At 40.9% G+C, this 22,875-nt stretch overlaps 1 long non-coding RNA gene across 2 annotated transcripts in view; it reads right to left on the bottom strand.

Moving 5' to 3' along the window:
* Positions 1–488: 488 nt before the first annotated feature.
* Positions 489–22,875, bottom strand: part of LOC132866183 (uncharacterized) — a 35,607-nt gene continuing 13,220 nt past the window's right edge. Inside the window, exons 4-5 of one of the 2 annotated variants that reach the window (XR_009650547.1) lie at positions 1,831–2,024; positions 489–1,119 (exon numbers count right to left, since the gene is read on the bottom strand). This is a non-coding gene — a long non-coding RNA (uncharacterized LOC132866183). Of the gene's footprint in view, positions 1,120–1,830; positions 2,025–17,297; positions 21,593–22,875 lie in introns of those variants that run through there. The other variant, XR_009650548.1, reaches the window with a different exon arrangement.

Here is a 22,875-nt window from a genome sequence, read left to right as displayed (position 1 = left end):
TTTAGCAATTATAATTGTGTTGTGATGCTATAGGTTTTCATTTTTATTCATTTTTTGTGGTTTAATTTTTAGGTATTTGAAGGAATAATTTGTGAATCTGCTACTGCACTTCACAAATTACAGTAAAAGCACCAGATGCTATTGCTGTTGTCTTTCAGTACAAGAACTGAATATGAGTGTCAGTAAAGTCGATATAGAGGCAATAAAGGGAATTGGGATCAGTCAGAATAAATTAGTCAGAAACATGGGCAGATAATTGCCTCTGAATTTGATGCCTGCTAAATTGGTTGAAAAAATCAGTTGAATAAGTCAACCAGTAGATGTCCAGGAGGAATGTATGACTCAAAATTTGTGAATTAATCAGTAGTTATTATAAAATACGTAGTACTGCCAAACAAATATTAGACTCAGTAATTATTGCTTAGTTCATAATGAACACCAGCCATACTTTCTGAGTAATTGAGCAGTATAGGGAACTGTTCGTTCATTCCTATTATGTTTTATTCATATCCTGTTTTTCCAGTGTTATGTAAGAAAGAAAAAAAACAACAACAGGATGAGCTGTTATAGTTGATTCTCATTAGGTGACATTGGGCATACCTAACAACCTGTGTCCCCCCAGTGTTGCTCCTGAAACACCAGTAAGATGCTGACCTCTTCTGCTCCTCAGACCTGCCTGATCCATCCTGATGCCCTGTGTCTGGCTGGAGTCTCATCACATTGTTCCTGTGGAGGACGGCCCCATATGGACAGTCGAAAGTCGCACTTGGAAGATGGCTCTGGATGCTTACAGTAATATATTTATGGCTGAGGACTACAGTTGACTTGCTAACTTTTGGACTGCAGTTGTCATGAACAGTTTTGCACTCAAGTTTCCATCAATGAACAGTTTATAACTTTAACAAAACAGACTTCATGTTAAAACTATAATGATTTTCCTGTTTTCACATTGTACTTTGTGACTCTATAGGACAGTTATAGAAGCAAGTTACTTATAATCACACTATCTGTTATCACCCAAATGAGGATGGGTTCCCTTTTGAGTCTGGTTCCTCACGAGGTTTCTTTCTCATATCGTCTGAGGGAGGTTTTTTGCCACCATCGTCACAGGCTTGCTCACTGGGGATAAATTAGGGATAAAATTAACTCATGTTTAAAGCCTTTAATTTTCTGTAATGCTGCTTTACAACAATGTCTATTGTTAAAAGCGCTATACAAATAAACTTGACTTGACTTTAAGAAAAATATAACAGCTAATCTTTATGGCCAAAAGTGGATACCTGACCTTCATACCCATATGTGGGCCTTTCATAAACTGTTGCCTCAAAGGAAGCACAGAATTGCATAGGATCTTTTTGTATACTGTAGCATTAAAATTTCCCTTCACTGGAACTACGGGACCCAAACCTGTTCTAGCATGACAATACCCTTGTGTACAAAATAAGGGACATAAAGCCATGGTTTGCCAAGACTGGAGTGGAAGAACTTGAGAGATCTGCACACCTCATGCCCAGTGATCACTTTTGGGATGAATTAGAACACTGGACTGTGTGCTCGTCCTTCTCGCCCAACATCAGTGTCTGACCTCACTAATGTTCTTGTGGCTAAATGGACAAATCCCCACAGCTATGCTGCAAAATTGATTGGAATGACTTCCCAAAAGAGTGGAGGTTATTATAATCGCAAAAGGGGAATAAATACTGAATGAGATGTTCAACAAGCACTTATTTACAACCTTCCCAAGTTCTCATACACTACCCATTGCTACACTCCCTCCACTGGTTTCCTGTACCTGTCTGCATCAGATTGAAAGAACTGATGCTTGCTTACTGTAGTATGTTGAGCGGGTGGGTGGAGCACAGAAGTACAGCAGGCCAGAACTGATTTTGCAAAAGCTCTTTATTCAGCTTTTCAGCTTCCAATAATACTCCCAGTCACACAGACACGCACACACACATCAGTTGCCTGGTAGGGGAGAGAGCTCTCTTCCTCTGCTCTCTCTCTCCTTATATAGGGCGCGGTCCCTGGGAAAGACACACAAACACAGATTAACCAACATCAGGTGCAGTGATTCTGCCACTTACCTTCCCTGACTCTGCCCTCCGGTCACAGACCGATGCTTGACCACGCCCCCGCTGCCACACTTACCAAGCCAGAAATGGAGCAGCACACATTTGCTTAAAGCACATGACACCTTGTACTGCACCACACTCTGTCTAACTCTAAAGTACTGCTCAGTTGGCCCACCCGTCTCTCAGGGTACAAGGAAGGCATGCATCAAGGATGTTCTCTGTTCTGGTGCCGGTGTGGTGGAATGAACTTCCCTAAATGTCTGAACAGCTGAGTCACTGTGTGTCTTCAAACTATGACTAAAAACCTGCTTCTTAATGAAGTATGTCTTTAGTTGCTGTGTCTTGCTTTGTCTTTCATGCTTTGCTACCTCCCCAACAGGGTTTTTAGACTCATAGTACTCTTACTCCGTGTCTCAGTGAACCCATATGAGGATGTATTTATTAACAGAAATTTCAATGTACCTATGTAAAGCTCTAATGCCACAAAAAAACAGACCTAAAATGGAAAAGAGCTATTGTGTGATTGACCGTACAAATAGATTCAACAAGAAATCAGAGATATCTTTGTACAGACTGCCAAAACCTAAAGAAAAGAGAAGCAAATGAAGGTAGTAAAATGTTCAGAAAAGTTTAATAAGAAAAGGCCTATTTGTTATTAACTTTTTCATTTAAAAAAAAGGGGTGGCACGGTGGTGTAGTGGTTAGCACTGTTGCCTCACAGCAAGAAGGTTCTGGGTTTGAGCCCAGTGGCCAATGGGGGCTTTTCTGGATGGAGTTTGTATGTTCTCTCCATATCTGTGTGGGTTTCCTCTGGGTGCTATGCTTTCCCCTACAGTCCAAAGACATGCAAGTTAGGCTAATTGGTGGCTCGAAATTGACTGTGAGTGTGAATGGTTGGTTGTCTCTACGGTACGTGTCAGCCCTGTGATGACCTGGCGACTTGTCCAGAGTGTACCCCACCTCTCGCCCATAGTAAGCTGGGATAGGCTTCAGCTTGCCCGCAACCCTGCACAGGATAAGCAATTATGGATAATGGATTTTTAATAAAAGGACTACTTTAGTTAATGGGCTATTATATTTTAATCCAACCTTTACAAATGTCAGTAAGTAATTATTGTTGGTTATTAAGAAAATGAAACAACAGGGTTTTTTTTTTAACGAAAGAAATATTGAAGTTGGTAAAGTTGGAAAATAAAGGTTGCATTTTTATGGTAATAAAATGTTCCTCATTTATTATTATTATTTTTTTTTTTATATTGTCAGAAAACTGAATCGTGATCCCAATATCGTGAATTGAATCGAATCATGAATTGGTGAATCGTTACATGCCTAATAACCAGCGCATTAATAGTAACTTTTGCTTTGCCTTTCAGTCATCACTAGCGTCAGAGCTGCTGTTCTAGAAAATGAACAAAGACCTTTGAAAATTCAATGGCACTATGGTATAAGGGCAGCATGGTGGTGTAGTGGTTAGCGCTGTCACCTCACAGCAAGAAGGTCCGGGTTCGAGCCCCGTGGCCGGCAAGGGCCTTTCTGTGTGGAGTTTGCATGTTCTCCCCATGTCCACGTGGGTTTCCTCCGGGTGTTCTGGTTTCCCCCACAGTCCAAAGACATGCAGGTTAGGCTAACTGGTGACTCTAAATTGACTGCAGGTGTGAATGTGAGTGTGAATGGTTGTCTGTGTCTATGTGTCAGCCCTGTGATGACCTGGCAACTTGTGAGGGTGTACCCCGCCTTTCGCCCGTAGTCAGCTGGGATAGGCTCCAGCTTGCCTGCGACCCTGTAGAAGGATAAAGAGGCTAGAGATAATGAGATGAGATGAGATGAGACTATGGTATAAGGAATAGTATTGTAAGTGTGACTGTTTTTAATGCCTCATTTCAGTTCCAGGACCTAAAAATGGGCTGTAGTACAGAGACAAAATACAATGTAATTACTACCAGACTGCACTCTATTTAATGCTTGGCTGTACCAATACAAGTCTAAGGTTAATGCACTTCTTATTGCTAAATTTATAGCTGAATACAGCAGACTCAACTGTTCAATGTAACCCAACTTCTAAATTGTGCAATTTTTATTCCTGTATAGCACGATAGAAAAACAGGCATTAGATTGAATGCTATATCTTTTATATTGAATAAAGACTCAGAAACTCTGGCTTCCCATTTATCCCAGGAAAGGTGCAGAAAGAAGAAGATGGGGGGGGGGACTATTCCTGTTTCCACGTCTGCACTGTCTGAGAAACAATGAAAGGCAAGAAATGCAAAAGCCTCTCAAGAAATTGGATGAATGTTTCATGAATGTGACACACATTTGTTCCCGTTTTTCAGAGTTCAAACACACATGTGCATACACTCCATCTCGTTCAGCAGCTGAACTGGATCTAGAGAATTTTACATGAGGTGAAGTGGAAACAAGCAGTTTGGCGAGGTTAATGCATTCATATATGAGGTGTCATGATTTTTTTTTACATTTTGTTATGTTCTTATCATTGTATCATGTTTATCTATTTGTATGTTTATACCTGCAATGAAGGGTTCAGACACACAGAATAAGAAATCATGTGCATGGGATTTATCAGAGTGAAATCAGGCAGGGGCTGTATCAGAGAATTTGCTGGGGACAGATGATCAGATTCAGCCAATGAGTGCATCACGCATTGAACTTTTGACCTTTCACTTCCTGCAGACTGCATTTTTTTGTAACTTGGCAATCGCAATATCACAATGAATCTTTTTTTTTTAACTTAATAAATGTTCACGTGTGGAGAACCAATAAACAGACGCATTGTTTTGTTATGAAAATATTCAGTGGAGTGCATGATTATTTTCCCTCTGTTGCCAATTATAAATTTAATGCATTTTGAAGGTTGGCGTACAAATTCTGACTCCTCATAGATCTCTCGATATAATGCTCATTCATATAACATGAGGTCTAAAGAAAAGAATACTGTTGATTCATTAGTCGAGGCGTTAGTTACTGACAGCATGAGTTTGTGATCTCAGAATCTGAGCCTGAAATTTGCACAAACCTCTGTGTCTGGTGCTTGATGCTTGTGTGCAAGCCATGGCCATGGCATAATTTGTGAAATTTTATATTCAGAGGTGTGTTTGTGTAGGCTGGCTTGTGAGCCTTACATCTATATCCTGTGATCTGAGTATCTCACTCTGTGTTTAACACAGAAAGGCATTGCAATTTTCATGGAGCAAGGACTGTGTATGTGTTGCAGTAGAAATTAGAAGGGCACTTGTTGATTGCAGACCTCTGCCAAGGCCAAATGCCACAACTTTAGCAAAAGTGAAACTAAATTCAATCCTTTAAGTCAGCTTGAATGGCTTCTTCCTGAGCCTGTGGTCCACAATTTCACCAAATTTCATGAAAATTAGGCTGGTAGTTTCTTCATAATCCTGCTTACAATCAGGCAAACAAACAAACAAACAAACCGAAAGCATAATCTCCTTAGTGGAGGTAATTAAACTGTGGCAACAGGCACATCATTGGGAAATCCTATATTTCAGAGCACCTTCACTGAAAAGTCAAGCAAACCAAAAGCACCAGCAATAAATAAATAAATAAATAATCAATCTCTGGTGCCACCCTTGAAGCTATCCAAAAACACACGGCTGAGAACTCATGTGGGTTTTCAAGGAAAACTGTAAGACTTCACAATGTGGTTCAAGTTCATGTCCTTTTTTTATAGTGGTTTAAGAGCACGTAGTGAGAGCAAACGAAGAAGTGTGTTAGAATTCTGGGGAGGGTGCCCTCTGGTAGTCTGAAGGATGAAAGTCTAGGCTAGATATTAAAGTACCAGTAGCTGTATGTACAGTTGTGGTCAGAAGTTTACATACAGTGACATGAATGTCATCTTGGATATGAATGTCATGGTGTCACGCTCCCGGGCTTATCCAACACTCAGGACTCCACTTCCCACAGTCCCCCTCACACACCAGTCACTACCACGTGCACTCTTACCCCTTTTCCACCAAATCAGTTCCAGGGCTGGTTCGGGGCCAGTGCTGGTGCTGGTTCACAACTCATTCAACTTGCGAGCCAGCTGAGAACCAGTTTGCTTTTCCATAGCTCACGGTGCTAAGAGAAGCCACGTCATTACATCACTGTATGCGTCAGTTACGTCGTTGTATACGTCATTACGTCGCTATATACGTCAGTTATGTCGCTACGTTTGCAAAAACCTTGGCGCGAATATCGAAGCAAAAACAACACGGAAGAAGCAGCAGCAGCAACAACAACAATAATAATAATGGATGACTTCGCCTTTGTACAGCTGCTGCTTCTCGTCGCTTAAAAATGGCGATCTTTCGCGGTCTTGTTATTGTTGTTGGTCTTAACAACTCCGCCCCCCCGCTGATGTAAGCGGTTCTTTCCTCTGGCCCAGCAGAGAGTTGGTGCTAGCCTGGAACCGGTTTTTCTGGCCCCAGAGCCAGTTCTTTGTCAGTGGAAACAGAAAACCCGGTTCCAAACTAAGCACTGGCCCCGAACCAGCCCTGGAACTGCTTTGGTGGAAAAGGGGCATCAGTCAGCCAACCCGGAACCACTTCCTAGGAGTGGTTCCCCCAAGTTCTAATCACCATCACCTGTACCTTTTGTTTCCATTTGTATTTATATCCCTTTGTTTTGTTCGTCACACAGTATTGCCTCTACATTTCATGAGCCTACTGAGCATTATTATTCTGATTGATTACCTGTGTATGACCCTTTTTGCCTTCCAGTTTTTCCCCGTTCCGCCTAGCCCTTGTGTTTGTTTGCCTGTTTCTCTTGCTTCCCAGTTTTTTGATCCTCGCCTGTTTCCCAATTACGATTTACCCAGCCCTTGTGTTTAGATTGCCCATGTTTACTGATTCCTGGTTCTTGGATTCTTGCCTGTTTCCTGACCATGATTTGTCTCACCCTCATAACTGTTTTGGATCTCTTGGTATTGACCTGGCCTGGCTTTTGTACATTGTTTTTTTTCCATTATGCTCATTAAAACTTTGAGTTCATTCACAATCCGCAAGCATCTGGTTTGTTACAGCCACATTACACATGGCAATATTTGGGCTTTCAGTAATTTCTTTCAACTGTTCTTTTTCTTTGGCAGAATGATTGTACAGCATACATCTTTAATTTACAAAAAAACACTAGAATTTGGTGCACAAGTTTTAATTTTCTTTGGGTTTTCTGAAATCAACACAGGGTCAAAATTATACATACAGGGTCAAAAATTTACATACACTCACTTAGATTATTAATTCAGAGCTGCTGAAACTTCCAAAACATCTCGTATCTTGCCAAGGCCGAGGTCTCTTAACTTCCTGTTAGTGATCATGATTGACTACAGCTGGTAGCTTCTCTGTGCCTTCATAAAAAGGGTTTGTTTACAGCACTCACTGGATTGACCAACACACAGTAAAATGGGAAAGTCCAAGGAGCTCAGTGCAAATCTGAGAAAAAGGATCACACATATATACAACTCCGGAATGTCTCTTGGAGCTATTTGTAAACAACTGAAAATTCTAAGATCAGTTCAAACAATTGTATTCAAGTTATTGTGATGTGCAGTCACTTTACCAAGCCACTTTGCTTCAAGAAAACCCAAACTGTCACCCTCAGCTGAAAGGAACTTGGTTTGGATGGTCAGGAACAACCTGGGAACCACCATGGCATAACCCTGCCATGAACTGGAAGCTAATGGATCACTGTCTGCAGTTCAGATCACCATGGACTAAGAGGCTGCTATCCAAGAAATAACTCCCTGCTCCAAAATTGACACCTTCAAGCTTAACTAAAGTTTGAAGCTGACCATGCAGACAAAGAAAAAAAGTGTTCTGGAGGATATCTGTATGGTCAGACGAGACAAAGATTGAGTTGTTTGGCCACAATGACCACCATGTACAGAGCAACACTGTACCAGCTGGTGGTGGTGGTAGGATCATCATGCTCTGGGGCTGTTTTGCTGCCAGTGGAACTGGTTCATTGCACAAAGTGGATGGAATAATGAAGGAGGACTACCTCAGAATTCTTCAGCATAAACCATCAGAAACTTGAGCACGACTTGGGACTTACAACAGGACAATGAACCCAAACACACATCAAAGCTGGTTGTGGAGGATAAAGCAGGCTAACATTAAGCTTAAAACAAGTCAACTTCAACCCTATTGAAAATACATGGACCGTGCTTATAAGTGGAGTTCATGCCAAGGAAAAAAAAAAATTTAATCCCTTGGCTGCCACCCATAATTAATTGCAATGTGCCAGGCATATAGGACAAAAATAGGTCAAAATTGGGATATTTTGATAATGTTTCTCTAACTTGTTCAGAACTTTATATTTTTAATATTTGTATAGAAAAATCACAGAAAACACTGTTGTCAAGTAAAAATAACTTTAGTAATAATCAAAAACAACTTCAAAAACATCCAAAAAAAAAAAAGCAAGACAACGGGTCGTCAATGAGAACCTGTCCATAAACATGAATTACTCATACTTGAAAACACAATGTACACCAAGGGTCCATGTACTCCAAGTAACTGGGTATCATTTTTTATGATGGTCTTTGGCATGACCCAACCATGACTAGAACTCTCAATCTCCTGATTGAGAGGCGAACACGCTAACCATTAGGCAAACTCGCAATAATGTGCTGCTGTGAAGTAAAAGTAATGTTCCATGTAAGGTACATAAAAGGAGGTGTTTATGATGAGTAGCGTACGTCATAAGGCACAGCGGTAAAAGATTTTATGACGTACGTGACTCGTCCAAGGGCATTGAAGGGGTTAATTGAACTCTACCAATTCTACCATGAAGAGTTGTGAAATATCCAACCAGAATTCTGCCAGAAGCTTGTTCATGGTAAACAAAAATGTTTGGTCAAGGTGAATTTTGCAAAGAGACGTTTTACACAAATATTAGGTGTGCTGTCTGTATATTTTTGACCCTGTATACATACAAGGTCAAAAATATATTATATTTATATTATATAAATATAAATTAAATATATATATATATATATATATATATATATATATATATAAATATAAATTAAATATATATATATATATATATATATATATATATATATATATAAATATAAATTAAATATATATATATATATATATATATCAGAAAACCCAAAGAAAATTAAAGCCGCTAGCAGCCTTGACGGGCCCTTGCACGTGTGGTTCTGCAACCCAGGACATCCCGCCACCCAACAAAACAGTCACATGTCATATATTCATCAAATGTTCAAAGGTGATGTGCATGTTGCAAATGACATGACTGCTTGACGGATGAGAGACAGACAGACAAAGACTGTGTGTGTGTGTTTCTGTGGTGTGAAAATGTACATTTATATATGTACAAAACTATACATGTGTCTCCTCCTTATCTCTATCTCACGCTGTAATCTTAAATCATCTTAGCTTTCCTGTGTCTGCAGTGTGTGTGTGTGTGTGTGTGTGTGTATATGCAGAGTTTTCATATGTCTGCAACAAAATGCACAATGATGGCAGGTCACTAATATATAGATTTAGGCACTGCCTAAAAGTGGAGCTCCCATCTGTTTCTGGATTGTAGAATTTTCTTATATCCTAGCCAGTCTCTTTTGTTTTATTTCTTTACTGGCTAGCACTGGCCACTAGGCGGTGTGTATGACTGGTAATTACTAGCACTGACCACTAGGCGGTGTGTATGACTGGTAATTACCAACACTGGCCACTAGGCGGTGTGTATGACTGGTAATTACCAACACTGGCCACTAGGTGGTGTGTATGACTGGTAATTACCAACACTGGCCACTAGGCGGTGTGTATGACTGGTAATTACCAACACTGGCCACTAGGCAGTGTGTATGACTGGTAATTACTAGCACTGGCCAATAGGTGGTGTGTATGACTGGTAATTACTAACACTCTTTCGATTACGTTCATTATGTCTTATATTAAATATAGTTAGTTTTTTTAAACTAACTATAGGTAAACAAACCTAAAAACTAGATGTCTGATAAAAAAGAAAAAAAAACTAATTACTAACACTGGCCACTAGGTGGTGTGTATGACTGGTAATTACTAACACTGGCCACTAGGCGGTGTGTATGACTGGTAATTACTAGCACTGGCCACTAGGCGGTGTGTCTCATCTCATCTCATTCATCTCATTATCTCATCTCATCTCATTATCTCTAGCCGCTTTATCCTTCTACAGGGTCGCAGGCAAGCTGGAGCCTATCCCAGCTGACTATGGGCGAAAGGCGGGGTACACCCTGGACAAGTCGCCAGGTCATCACAGGGCTGACACATAGGCAGCTGGGCCATAGAAGGTTCACGCTGCACGCTGCATGCTGCACGCTACACGCTACACGTTCACGTGAAGAACCGGACCCTGGGCCATTAAACTTCATGCTTGGATGTTCACGTGTTGCGTCTGTTCTACTTTGACCGAGTAACCAACAATATGGACTCTTCGGATGACGACGATTGCCTCATTCTGCTTTTACTGAGACAGAGGAAGAGAAAAAGGAACAGAATTTGGAGCCGAGAACACTTCCTTCTGAGAGAAACCCGTGGTGAATTTCACCGAACATTCTATAATCTGCTTGACAATCCCGATGAAGAACTATTTTTCAATTATACCATTCAATTATATTTTTTCTGAAGTTTTCCCCTGAAAGCATAGCGTTATCTCCCTAGACCCGTTCTGATTGGCTGGCGCGGCGGTGACCGCATGCATTGACTGGAATTTCCATCTTCACGCCTAGAAAAAAGTGTGCATGTTCATTTCTCGCTTCACGCGTGAAGTGTGCAGCGTGCAGCGTGCAACGTGAACGCTGTTCTATGGCCCAGAGCAAGTCATGCTACGTTTGTCCACTTTTCTTTACACGCGTGTAGCGTGTAGCGTGCAGCGTGCAGCATGCAGCGTGCAGCGTGAACCTTCTATGGCCCAGCTGCCATAGACACAGACAACCATTCACACTGACATTCACACCTATGGTCAATTTAGAGTCACCAGTTAACCTAACCTGCATGTCTTTGGACTGTGGGGGAAACCAGAGCACCCGGAGGAAACCCACGCGGACACGGGGAGAACATGCAAACTCCGCACAGAAAGGCCCTCGCCGGCCTCGGGGCTCGAACCCAGACCTTCTTGCTGTGAGGCGACAGCGCTAACCACTACACCACCGTGCCGCCATGTCTCATCTCATCTCATCTCATTATCTGTAGCCGCTTTATCCTGTTCTACAGGGTCGCAGGCAAGCTGGAGCCTATCCCAGCTGACTACGGGCGAAAGGCGGGGTACACCCTGGACAAGTCGCCAGGTCATCACAGGGCTGACACATAGACACAGACAACATTCACACTCACATTCACACCTACGGTCAATTTAGAGTCACCAGTTAACTTAACCTGCATGTCTTTGGACTGTGGGGGAAACCGGAGCACCCGGAGGAAACCCACGTGGACATGGGGAGAACATGCAAACTCCACACAGAAAGGCCCTTGCCGGCCACGGGGCTCGAACCTGGACCTTCTTGCTGTGAGGCGACAGCGCTAACCACTACACCACCGTGCCAGCCCTAGGCGGTGTGCATGACTGGTAATTACTAACACTGGCCACTAAGCAGTGTGTATGACTGGTAATTACTAACACTGGCCACTAGGCGGTGTGTATGACTGGTAATTACTAACACTGACCACTAGGCGGTGTGTATGACTGGTGGTACACGTACACAGACAAACCACAAAAAATCGACTCGATGGGTTTACCATTTTTTCTTAGGTATGGTGCTCCGCTGGAGCTCCGTTATTATTGTGTGTGCGTGTGTGTGTGTCTGTTTGTCAGAGGGAGAGAGAGAGAAAGTGTGTGTGTGAAAGAGAGTGTGCTCATAGATGTTGCGTGTGCATGTGAGTGCATACTTGTGAGAGAGTGTATGTGTGTATGCATAAATATGTATATATGACTGTGTGTGTATGAGTGTGCACAGAATTGTATATGTCATTAGACTCATGATATCCAATATTTTGTAAAGTTTCAGATCAATCCATCAATGAATTGAACATTTTTCCCCATTTCCTGCTTGGCTAGATGGTGGCGCTGTGCTAGGCATCTGAATTACACGTGAATATTATCACAATCATAATACACAATATTTTGTAAAGCGTCAGATCAATCACTTAAGGCATTGCAAATTTCTGGCACATTTCCTGCTTGGCCAGGTGGTGGTGCTATAACAGGCAGGCCCATTGGGCGTCAGGCTATCATAATAATCATAATATCTATTGAAGTAAGAAGTGTCCGACCATACAGTCAATGCACTGTGGGTTTCTGACACATTTCCTGTTTATATGGCAAGATATTAAAATCATAAGGCCATTTCAACATATTACAAGATATCAAAAATCCCTTCGCAATTTAATATCAGCGACATCTTGGCATCACGTATGACAAATTTCACATGAATCTCATGAACCGTCTAGGAGGAGCATGTTAAAATTCATCATGTGTCAAAACACACATATTAAAAACCCTATTCTTTCCTTGTCCAGTTGGTGGTGCTATACCAGACAGGCCCATAACGGCTAAAGAGTATCAGAATCAGAATCATATTACAAGATATCAAGTTCAACATTCAGCAATATCTTGGCATATTATATGTTATAATATTTCAACATATTACAACATATCAAAAATCCCTTAGCAATTCAACTTCAGCAATATCTTGGCATCATGTTTGCCAAGTTTGACATGAATTTGATGAACCGTCCAGGAGGAGCACGTTAAAAATGACCATGTGTAATTTCACTCCAAATGGCCTTATGACATCATCATTCCAAAGTTCTACCCATTCATTTCAATGGGAAATGGAAAAAGGGGCGCTATGAAGTCCCTGGGCCATGCCCGGGGCCAAAAGTCTGTGGCTGAGTAGTGATGACAATGACTGATGTGTGTATCAAATTTCATGAGTTTTCGTGCATGGGAAATGCCTCAAATAAGGCCAAACGCAGCAGAATAATAATAAGAAGAAGAGGAATTAAAGCCACTAGCGGCCTTGACGGGCCCTCGCACGTGTGGTTCCGCAACCCAGGACATCCCCGCCACCCAACAAAACAGTCACATGTCATATATTCATCAAATGTTCGTCAGACAGGCCCATAACGGCTAAAGAGTATCCCATAACGGCTAAAGAGTATCAGAATCAGAGTCAGATTACAACCCCGATTCCAAAAAAGTTGGGACAAAGTACAAATTGTAAATTAAAACGGAATGCAATAATTTACAAATCTCAAAAACTGATATTGTATTCACAATAGAACATAGACAACATATCAAATGTCAAAAGTGAGACATTTTGAAATTTCATGCCAAATATTGGCTCATTTGAAATTTCATGACAGCAACACATCTCAAAAAAGTTGGGACAGGGGCAATAAGAGGCTGGAAAAGTTAAAGGTACAAAAAAGGAACAGCTGGAGGACCAAATTGCAACTCATTAGGTCAATTGGCAATAGGTCATTAACATGACTGGGTATAAAAAGAGCATCTTGGAGTGGCAGCGGCTCTCAGAAGTAAAGATGGGAAGAGGATCACCAATCCCCCTAATTCTGCGCCAACAAATAGTGGAGCAATATCAGAAAGGAGTTCGACAGTGTAAAATTGCAAAGAGTTTGAACATATCATCATCTACAGTGCATAATATCATCAAAAGATTCAGAGAATCTGGAAGAATCTCTGTGCGTAAGGGTCAAGGCCGGAAAACCATACTGGGTGCCCCTGATCTTCGGGCCCTTAGAAGGCACTGCATCACATACAGGCATGCTTCTGTATTGGAAATCACAAAATGGGCTCAGGAATATTTCCAGAGAACATTATCTGTGAACACAATTCACCATGCCATCCGCCGTTGCCAGCTAAAACTCTATAGTTCAAAGAAGAAGCCGTATCTAAACATGATCCAGAAGCGCAGACGTCTTCTCTGGGCCAAGGCTCATTTAAAATGGACTGTGGCAAAGTGGAAAACTGTTCTGTGGTCAGACGAATCAAAATTTGAAGTTCTTTATGGAAATCAGGGACGCCGTGTCATTCAGACTAAAGAGGGGAAGGACAACCCAAGTTGTTATCAGCGCTCAGTTCAGAAGCCTGCATCTCTGATGGTATGGGGTTGCATTAGTGCGTGCGGCATGGGCAGCTTACACATCTGGAAAGACACCATCAATGCTGAAAGGTATATCCAGGTTCTAGAGCAACATATGCTCCCATCCAGATGGCGTCTCTTTCAGGGAAGACTTTGCATTTTCCAACATGACAATGCCAAACCACATACTGCATCAGTTACAGCATCATGGCTGCGTAGAAGAAGGGTCCAGGCAGGGCTCGAAATTAACTTTTTTTCTTTGTGTCCCCCAGTGGTCCCGAATTCTGTGTTGTATTGTCCCGAATGGAAGCAATAGTGTCCCCATTTTTTTCCTCTCTGAAATAACCAGTGGTTAATATTATCATATGAAGTTACTATTATATTTGTAACTATGCGATTTTGAACCCTTTATATCATTTTTACAATAAGTCACAAAACACAAGTGACACATGTCCTATGCATCATCTACTTCAAAATTACAGTTATTGCATTTTCAGTTTATTAAACTTTGGCGATCTCACTGTATGAATAGATACCCATTTATTTAAAGGGGCCAACTAGCTCATTCAGAAAATGTTTCAACTCCCTACATCTGCAGTACACTTTAGTTGAAAATAAGACCCCTATTATGTTCATTTCATCTACTTATACCTTGAATATCTGTTGGCATTTATAAGCCCAACTTATCATTTTCACCATTACCGTTATCCATTTTTATGTAATATACCTGTTGCCCCATTCAGAGATGTTTTGAAAGCCATCAGCCATACCATCAATAGATGCAATGCCCTTGAGCAAGGCATCTACCCCAACATTGCTACAGGGACTGTAACACTGTAAAAAACCGTAAAGTCACTTTGGATAAAAGTGTCATATCATATAAGTGCAAACAAAGCAATGTAATCCAAGGTTTTTTTATTGTAACCTTTAGTCATAGAAATCATTTACATTATTTACAGTGCTTAATTTCATTTTCTTTGACCTAGATAAATTTCCCATTCATTTCTATGGAATTATTTGAAAAACTACACACATTTTCAAACATCCGCTGCTCTGGCATGCTTTCACCTAGAGACATGATTCAAACTTTAAAACGTAGAGAAACTTCTCCTCTGTGGATCTGGCATTCAACTTTTTGCTAGGTTCTATACTTTTGGATCAGTCCCAGCTCAAACACCATGTGGGTTCCTGGAGAAATTCCGGCTTTATAATGGGTGTCTATTGCGTTACACACCAGTGGAGCTCGTTAAGTTAGAGTGTAGAGAGCTTGGAAAAATAGCTCAAACTTTCTCATTTAAACTGTGTTTTCAGCCCCAATTTTCACTCTACACACACAATTTTCTCAAAAGTAGTAGTCACACTTGTCCTGATTCACACAATGTGTCTACCTACACGATAGGACTTGCAGTTTTTGAATGAGAAGCCTGAAAGTCAGGAGAAGGCAGCCGCGCAGCCCCATAGACTCACATTATAAACGTGGCTGCGCTTTGACTGTTAAATCAGAAAAGCCACTCGTTTTTAACTCGCTCTAGTGTCCTCAATTTTTACACTACAGACAAAAAAAGTACATCAGTGTGTTCAGGAGACCCTTGTGGCACTCAATGTGAAATAAGTTTGTGAATATCTCCTTCCGTTTTCGTGTAAACCCCCGTTGTTTGGAGGGAGCGCTCTGACGGAAAGCTGCCCTTTTTGTGTGCCCCTCCCCCACCCGCACGCTGAGCAGAGAGAGACAAAAATACAGTCCAGCTCAGCTCCGGCAACTGTGACTGCTACGCGCACTGCATCACTCTCACGATTTCCCCCGGGGGAATTGTCGTCTCTAGATCTATTTTTTTCCATTGTCCCGGGATTGTCCCAGATATGATAATTTTGTGTCCCGATGACATTTTTTATGGTCCCCGGGACATCGGGACACCGTTAGTTTCGAGCGCTGGGTCCAGGTACTGAACTGGTCAGCCTGCAGTCCAGATCTTTCACCCATAGAAAACATTTGGTGCATCATAAAATGGAAGATACGACAAAAAATACCTAAGACAGTTGAGCAACTAGAATCCTACATTAGACAAGAATGGGTTAACATTCCTTTCCCTAAACTTGAGCAACTTGTCTCCTCAGTCCCCAGACGTTTACAGACTGTTGTAAAGAGAAAAGGGGATGTCTCACAGTGGTAAACATGGCCTTGTCCCAACTTTTTTGAGATGTGTTGTCGTCATGAAATTTAAAATCACCTAATTTTTCTCTTTAAATGATAAATTTTCTCAGTTTAAACATTTGATATGTCATCTATGTTCTATTCTGAATAAAATATGGAATTTTGAAACTTCCACATCATTGCATTCCGTTTTTATGTAGAATTTGTACTTTGTCCCAACTTTTTTGGAATCGGGGTTGTACACGATATCGAGTTTAACATTCAGCAATATCCTACAGATATCAAATTCAACATTCAGTAATATCTTGGCATATTCTATGTTATAATATTTCAACATATTACCATATATCAAAAATCATTGTGCATTTTGTCTGCAACAAAATGCACAATGATAGAAGGTCACTATTATTGTGTGTGTGTATGTGTGTGTGTGTTCGATTATTTGGTCCGCACCAGGCAGTAAAATTGTTACATTGTAGCATACAGACTGCATGTGGTCCGTGTTCACACATGCAAACGAACCAATGCATCAGAATCAGAATCATATTACAAGATATCAAGTTCAACATTCAGCAATATCTTGGCATATTATATATTATTTCAACATATTAAATATCGGGCGGCACGGTGGTGTAGTGGTTAGCGCTGTCGCCTCACAGCAAGAAGGTCCTGGGTTCGAGCCCCGGGGCCGGCGAGGGCCCTTCTGTGTGGAGTTTGTATGTTCTCCCCGTGTCCGCGTGGGTTGCCTCTGGGTGCTCTGGTTTCCCCCAAAGACATGCAGGTTAGGCTAACTGGTGACTCTAAATTGACCGTAGGTGTGAATGGTTGTCTGTGTCTATGTGTCAGCCCTGTGATGACCTGGCGACTTGTCCAGGGTGTACCCTGCCTTTCGCCCGTAGTCAGCTGGGATAGGCTCCAGCTTGCCTGTGACCCTGTAGAAGGATAAAGCGGCTAGAGATAATGAGATGAGATGAGATATTAAATATCCCTTAGCAATTCAACTTCAGCAATATCTTGGCATCATGTTTGCCAAGTTTGACATGAATTTGATGAACCGTCTAGGAGGAGTACGTTAAAAATGACCATGTGTAATTTCACTCCACATGGCCTTATGTCATCATCATTCCAAAGTTCTACCCATTCATTTCAATGGGAAATGGAAAAAGGGGCGCTATGAAGTTCCTGGGCCATGCCCGGGGCCAAAAGTCTGTGGCTGAGTAGCAAGGACAATGACTGATGTGTGTTATTTCATGAGTTTTCGTGCATGGGAAATACCTCAAATAAGGCCAAACATGGCATAATAATAATAATAATCCTTCGAAAAACAATAGGGTCTTGCACCGAACGGTGCTCGGGCCCTAATTAAAATTTGTGCACCAAATTCTAGTGTTTTTTTTTATTCAAGATGTATGTTGTACATTCAGCCACAGAAAAAGAACAGTTCAACGAAATTACTGAAAGCCCAAATATTGTCATGACATTCATATCCAAGATGACATTCATGTCACCGTATGTAAACTTCTGACCACAACTGTATGTTAAAAAAAATGTATTATAATAATAATAACAATAATAACATTGCTGCTCTAACTGCCGCCCTATTAATGTATGCAAATGTGCACCATACATACAAGCCTACAGTCACTGAACAAACTTCAAAAACAAATAGCACCCAACAGGACAGGTTCATTATTAATAGGTTTCATAAAATGCCATGGCAACAGAACGTTATGGTCTAAGAACCGAATCTCTATGATGTCTCTGCCTTTATTATACAATTGCAGTGGATGTTACTTCTCACATATTTTATTCATTGTGGTCTGATCATCTGTGTTTGAAAAATGACAATATTTATCAACTTGGTGCAAAGATTGGAATTCTCTGCGTTAAATTTGTACCTGTACCCTATATGTTTTAAATTTGACTGCACAGACTATTTCCAGTCATGACTTGAGACAAAATGTAGTTCTGAACAAGAAAACCTCACAGTGCTTTGTAACAGACAGACATAAAGCTGTAACTTTTTAAGGGTGTGCACAATTATGCAGGCAGGTTTTTGTATGGTTTGTACTTTCATTTTTTTTTTTTTTTTTACCTAAAGTGTTTCTGATTTGTTTTCACCTTCTTTGTGTGGATTGCAATTTTGCAGTGAAGATGGAATAACTTCCAGACAGGGTTTATCTTGGTTTCATTTTAGCAGGGGTGTGGAAACACACACATATATAAAAAATGTATTTATTTTATATATATATACACACACACACACACACACACACACACACTGCTGTGCAAAGTCTTGGGCACATGTAAAGAAATGCTGTCGACCAAAAATGGCCAAAAAAAATAATGAATTTAAATGTTTCAAAATTAATAAAAATACTATAAACAGCAGTAAGCCATAATAAATGAAACAAAGTCAATATTTGATGTGAGACGACCTTTTGTTAAAAAAAACCTCGGGTACAGTGAGTGCAGTTTGATAAGGAAATGAGCTGTAGGTTTTACTGAGCATCTGACAGAACCAGCCACAGTTCTTCTGGACACTTTGTCACACTCACTTCTTCATTTTGCAGCAAAACCCAGTAGCCTTCATTATGTTTTCTTTTTTAATCTGAAAAGTGCTCTCTTTTATGTCATATGCTGCTCAGATAGAAACATTTTTTTCCTGTAGCATTTAATTTTGTGCTGGAAAATGAACATTTGGAACTCTAAAATGTTTTTGTACTGACTCGATAATGTAGAAGCCATAAAATAGAAATCTATAACCAAGTTTGTATGAAAAAATAGGGTGCTAAGATTTTTGCACAATACTGTATACATACAATAACTTTCTGAACTATCAGATATCTTTTTAGGTCAAACAACATCCATGAAAAACCCAAGCCATGTTTGACCCTCGAGCAGTTTTGCTGAGCCAAGCTTCTTCATTCACTGGTCTTATGCATGCCTCTTTGAAATTCTACAACTCACTCCAATACTCTTTTTATCGAGGTCCTTTTACTGGTAATTTCACAGTTGCTTGGATATGAGGGAATTTCATTTGAGTGAAGCAAATAAGGTCCTTGTATCTCACAGAGGATAAGGGGGGAAAACCAGGATATCTGGCTGATTTTCAGGTTTATCACACTGGATATTTATACATATCGTCTTTTCCTCTTTGAAATACACTTAAATGTACACCACACAAATCAAATTTCACCTGCTTTACATCCAATTAGAAACTCTCTTAACCCATTCCTCTGGGTCTGTTGGGTCATTTTGGAAATATGCTGAAAGACTGGAAGGTATGACAAGCCACCTGTGACTAAAACGTGTTCATTTAAATCATCTGCATGAAACATGTATAATTTAAACTAACCTTGTCTACTAGATGGGAAGTAAGCTGTTGTGGGTGCTACAGTACCATCTAGTGGAACTCATTCCAATAATTGTATTCATTGTTGTTTCATTTTAGTAGAAAATGAAATTCTGGTATAATTTACTGAAATAACTTGGATTACTAAGAGTGCAATTAAGGAGAATGTGTTCTCATTGTCATTGTCACGTTTTTGCTGATGACTAGTTTGCACAACGATGCAGAAACAACCCATCCATCCATTATCTGTTGCCGCTTATCCTGTTCTACAGGGTCTCAGGCAAGCTGGAGCCTATCCCAGCTGACTATGGGTGAGAGACGGGGTACACCCTGGACAAGTCGCCAGATCATCGCAGGGCTGACACAGAGAAACAACCACTCACACTTACGGTCAACTGAGAGCCACCAATTAATCTAACCTGCATGACTTTGGGGGAAACCGGAGCATGCAGAGGAAACCCACGCAGACACGGGGAGAACATGCAAACTCCACACAAAAAGGCCCTCGCCAGCCACTAGGCTCGAACCCAGGACCTTCTTGCAATGAGGCAACAGTGCTAACCACTACACTGCCATGCCGTCCTTCTGCACAATATAAAATATTTCAAATTTGAAAGATGCAAGTTAGGTATTTATCATTTTTTATTTACCATCAAATCTGACATACTGATAAGTATAAAAGTAAACCTTCATTCAACCAATAAAATATTACGAAGTATGAACCTTTTTGGTATAAGTGTCACATCTGTGTGCATTCGATCAGAGCGTGTAGCAGCTCACCTCAAACTGGCATACAGCATTGTGCTGTGCTCAAGCTCATTAAAACTAATTGATGTCGAGCACCTGTTCCAGATCAGAGCACAATCACTTCGCACATATAAGGGCCTTGAACACATACACACTTGGCAAGGTATACCCTCAGTGTCACAGACCTGTCATTATCAAGCTGTTGGAATTTTGCATTGTTCCTACGGTTTTGACTTTGTTTCTGTTTTCTGACTACGTCCATAGCCTTCCCACATTTACTCTGCTTGCTCATTGCCTGACCCCTGCCTGGTCTAGTTTATCTTCTGTGCCTCACATTTTTGGAATCATTTGCCTGCCTGCTTTTAATAAACTCTCTTCCTGCATTTACATCTGTTTCACTCCTGTGGTTTACATGAAAATAAGGAACAATAAGTGTGGCCAAATGTTGGCTTTAGGCATAGCTGTTCATTTCTTAACCTGATAGAAAGGTAGCCTGTCCACTTTTAGGATGCTACCATTAATTCAGACTCTTGTCAATACAGCATCTTGTATTTTGTTGGTTAATTAATCACTGCCACCACAATTATAGTAACTCACCTACTGGAAAGTCATAGTTTGGCCCACTGAAAAATCAAGTTTGACCTGCTAATAACTACCTTATGTGAGGTTGTGAACATGACAAAAAGGAAAACACTTCAGAGAAGCCATAGTCCATACACTCATTTTGATGAATAGAAAATGAATTGCACTATTTGGCCAAATGTTTGTGGACACCTAACCATCACATCCATATGTGCTTTTTCAACATCCCATTCCAGATTTAATCCAACTTTGCAGTTATAATGTCCTCCTTTCTTCTGGGAAGGCTTTCCATTAGGTTTTGTAGCATAGCTGTGGGGATTTGTGCTCATTCAGCTACAAGTGTATTAGTGAGGTCAGACACTGATGTTGGGCAAGGAGATCTGGGGTGCAGTCAGAGTTCCAGTTCATCTCAAAGGTGTTCAGTGGGGTGAGGTCACAGCTCTGTGCAGTACACTTGAGTTCTTCTACTCCAACCTTGGCAAACCATAGCTTTGTGACGCTCACTTGGGGTATTGTTATGCTGGAACAAGTTTGGGTCCCGTAGTGCCAGTGAAGGGAAACTGTAATGCAGAAAAAAAGAAAAGACAATGTGCTTTGAACTTGTGGAGTCTGTAGAAGGCTCATATAGGCATGTGATGGCCAGATTTTCACAGACTTTTGACCATGTGGTGTATATGCATACTTTTATGATGTGATGTAGATGTTAGCAGCAAAACATTACCAATCAGCACAAGCAATTTTTTTTTCCCCCCTGTCCAGACACCTCTGTGATTTTAAAGACCGATACTGTCTCTGGCATTGGAAACGTTTTTTTTGTTTTTTTTTTGCTACCAAAGAAATACTATCAGAAATTACCCAGTAAAACATACGACAATGTGTGACACAAATCTCTGGATTTGGAGAGTGACCTTTCCAAAGTGCCATGTTCTGACCAATCGAACATGCCTTTTAGAAGCTCTGAAGGTGTTGGAAGCCTGTTAACAGATAACGAAGCGAGGCAGAGTTTTGGGTTTATACTGCCAAGGATGGATTTATTTCAGTTTAGTTAACATGTACTGAAAATACAACCTCTGCTATGGCTAAAAAATAAAATAACACAAGTACCAACTGGATACACAAACAAGAATATTTTTTTAAAAATCCTCCTAATTAAATTGTACAGGATAAGAATAGCTTGAATTAGTTCACCAAGCCTGAAACATTTCCTCTGCTGCGTCATAGGCACATATCCATCCATCCATCCATTATCTGTAGCCGCTTATCCTGTTCTACAAGGTCTCAGGCAAGCTGGAGCCTATCCCAGCTGACTACGGGCAAGAGGCGGAGTACAGCCTGGACAAGTCACCAGATCATCACAGGGCTGACACAGAGACAAACAACCATTCACACTCACACCTACGGTCAATTTAGAGCCACCAATTAGCCTAACCTGCATGTCTTTGGACTGTGGGGGAAACCGGAACACCCAGTGGAAACCCACACAGACACAGAGAGCATGCCAACTCCACACAGAAAGGCCCTCATTGGCCGCTGGGCTCGAACCCAGGACCTTCTTGCTGTGAGGTGACAGTGCTAACCACTACACCACTGTGCCGCCCCACAGGCACATAATTAATGTGTTATTTTTACTATTTATCACTGGCATTAACCCAATCACACATGTAACTAGAGAGTTATTGAGTGGGTTTAGGTTACACAGTTTCCAATTCCTTGTGTAATTTGTATGTTGAAATGTAGGTAAAGTTTATTTTCATACTCCAGGTATGTTGTAGTATTGGCATAGTGCTGTTACAAATTTATAATCCAATTACCATTGAGTAATACAGAGATGATTATCGTGATT

This window comes from Neoarius graeffei, chromosome 18 (assembly GCF_027579695.1).
Source record: "Neoarius graeffei isolate fNeoGra1 chromosome 18, fNeoGra1.pri, whole genome shotgun sequence".
NCBI lineage: Eukaryota > Metazoa > Chordata > Actinopteri > Siluriformes > Ariidae > Neoarius > Neoarius graeffei.
This window is presented reverse-complemented; position numbering and strand designations above follow the sequence as displayed.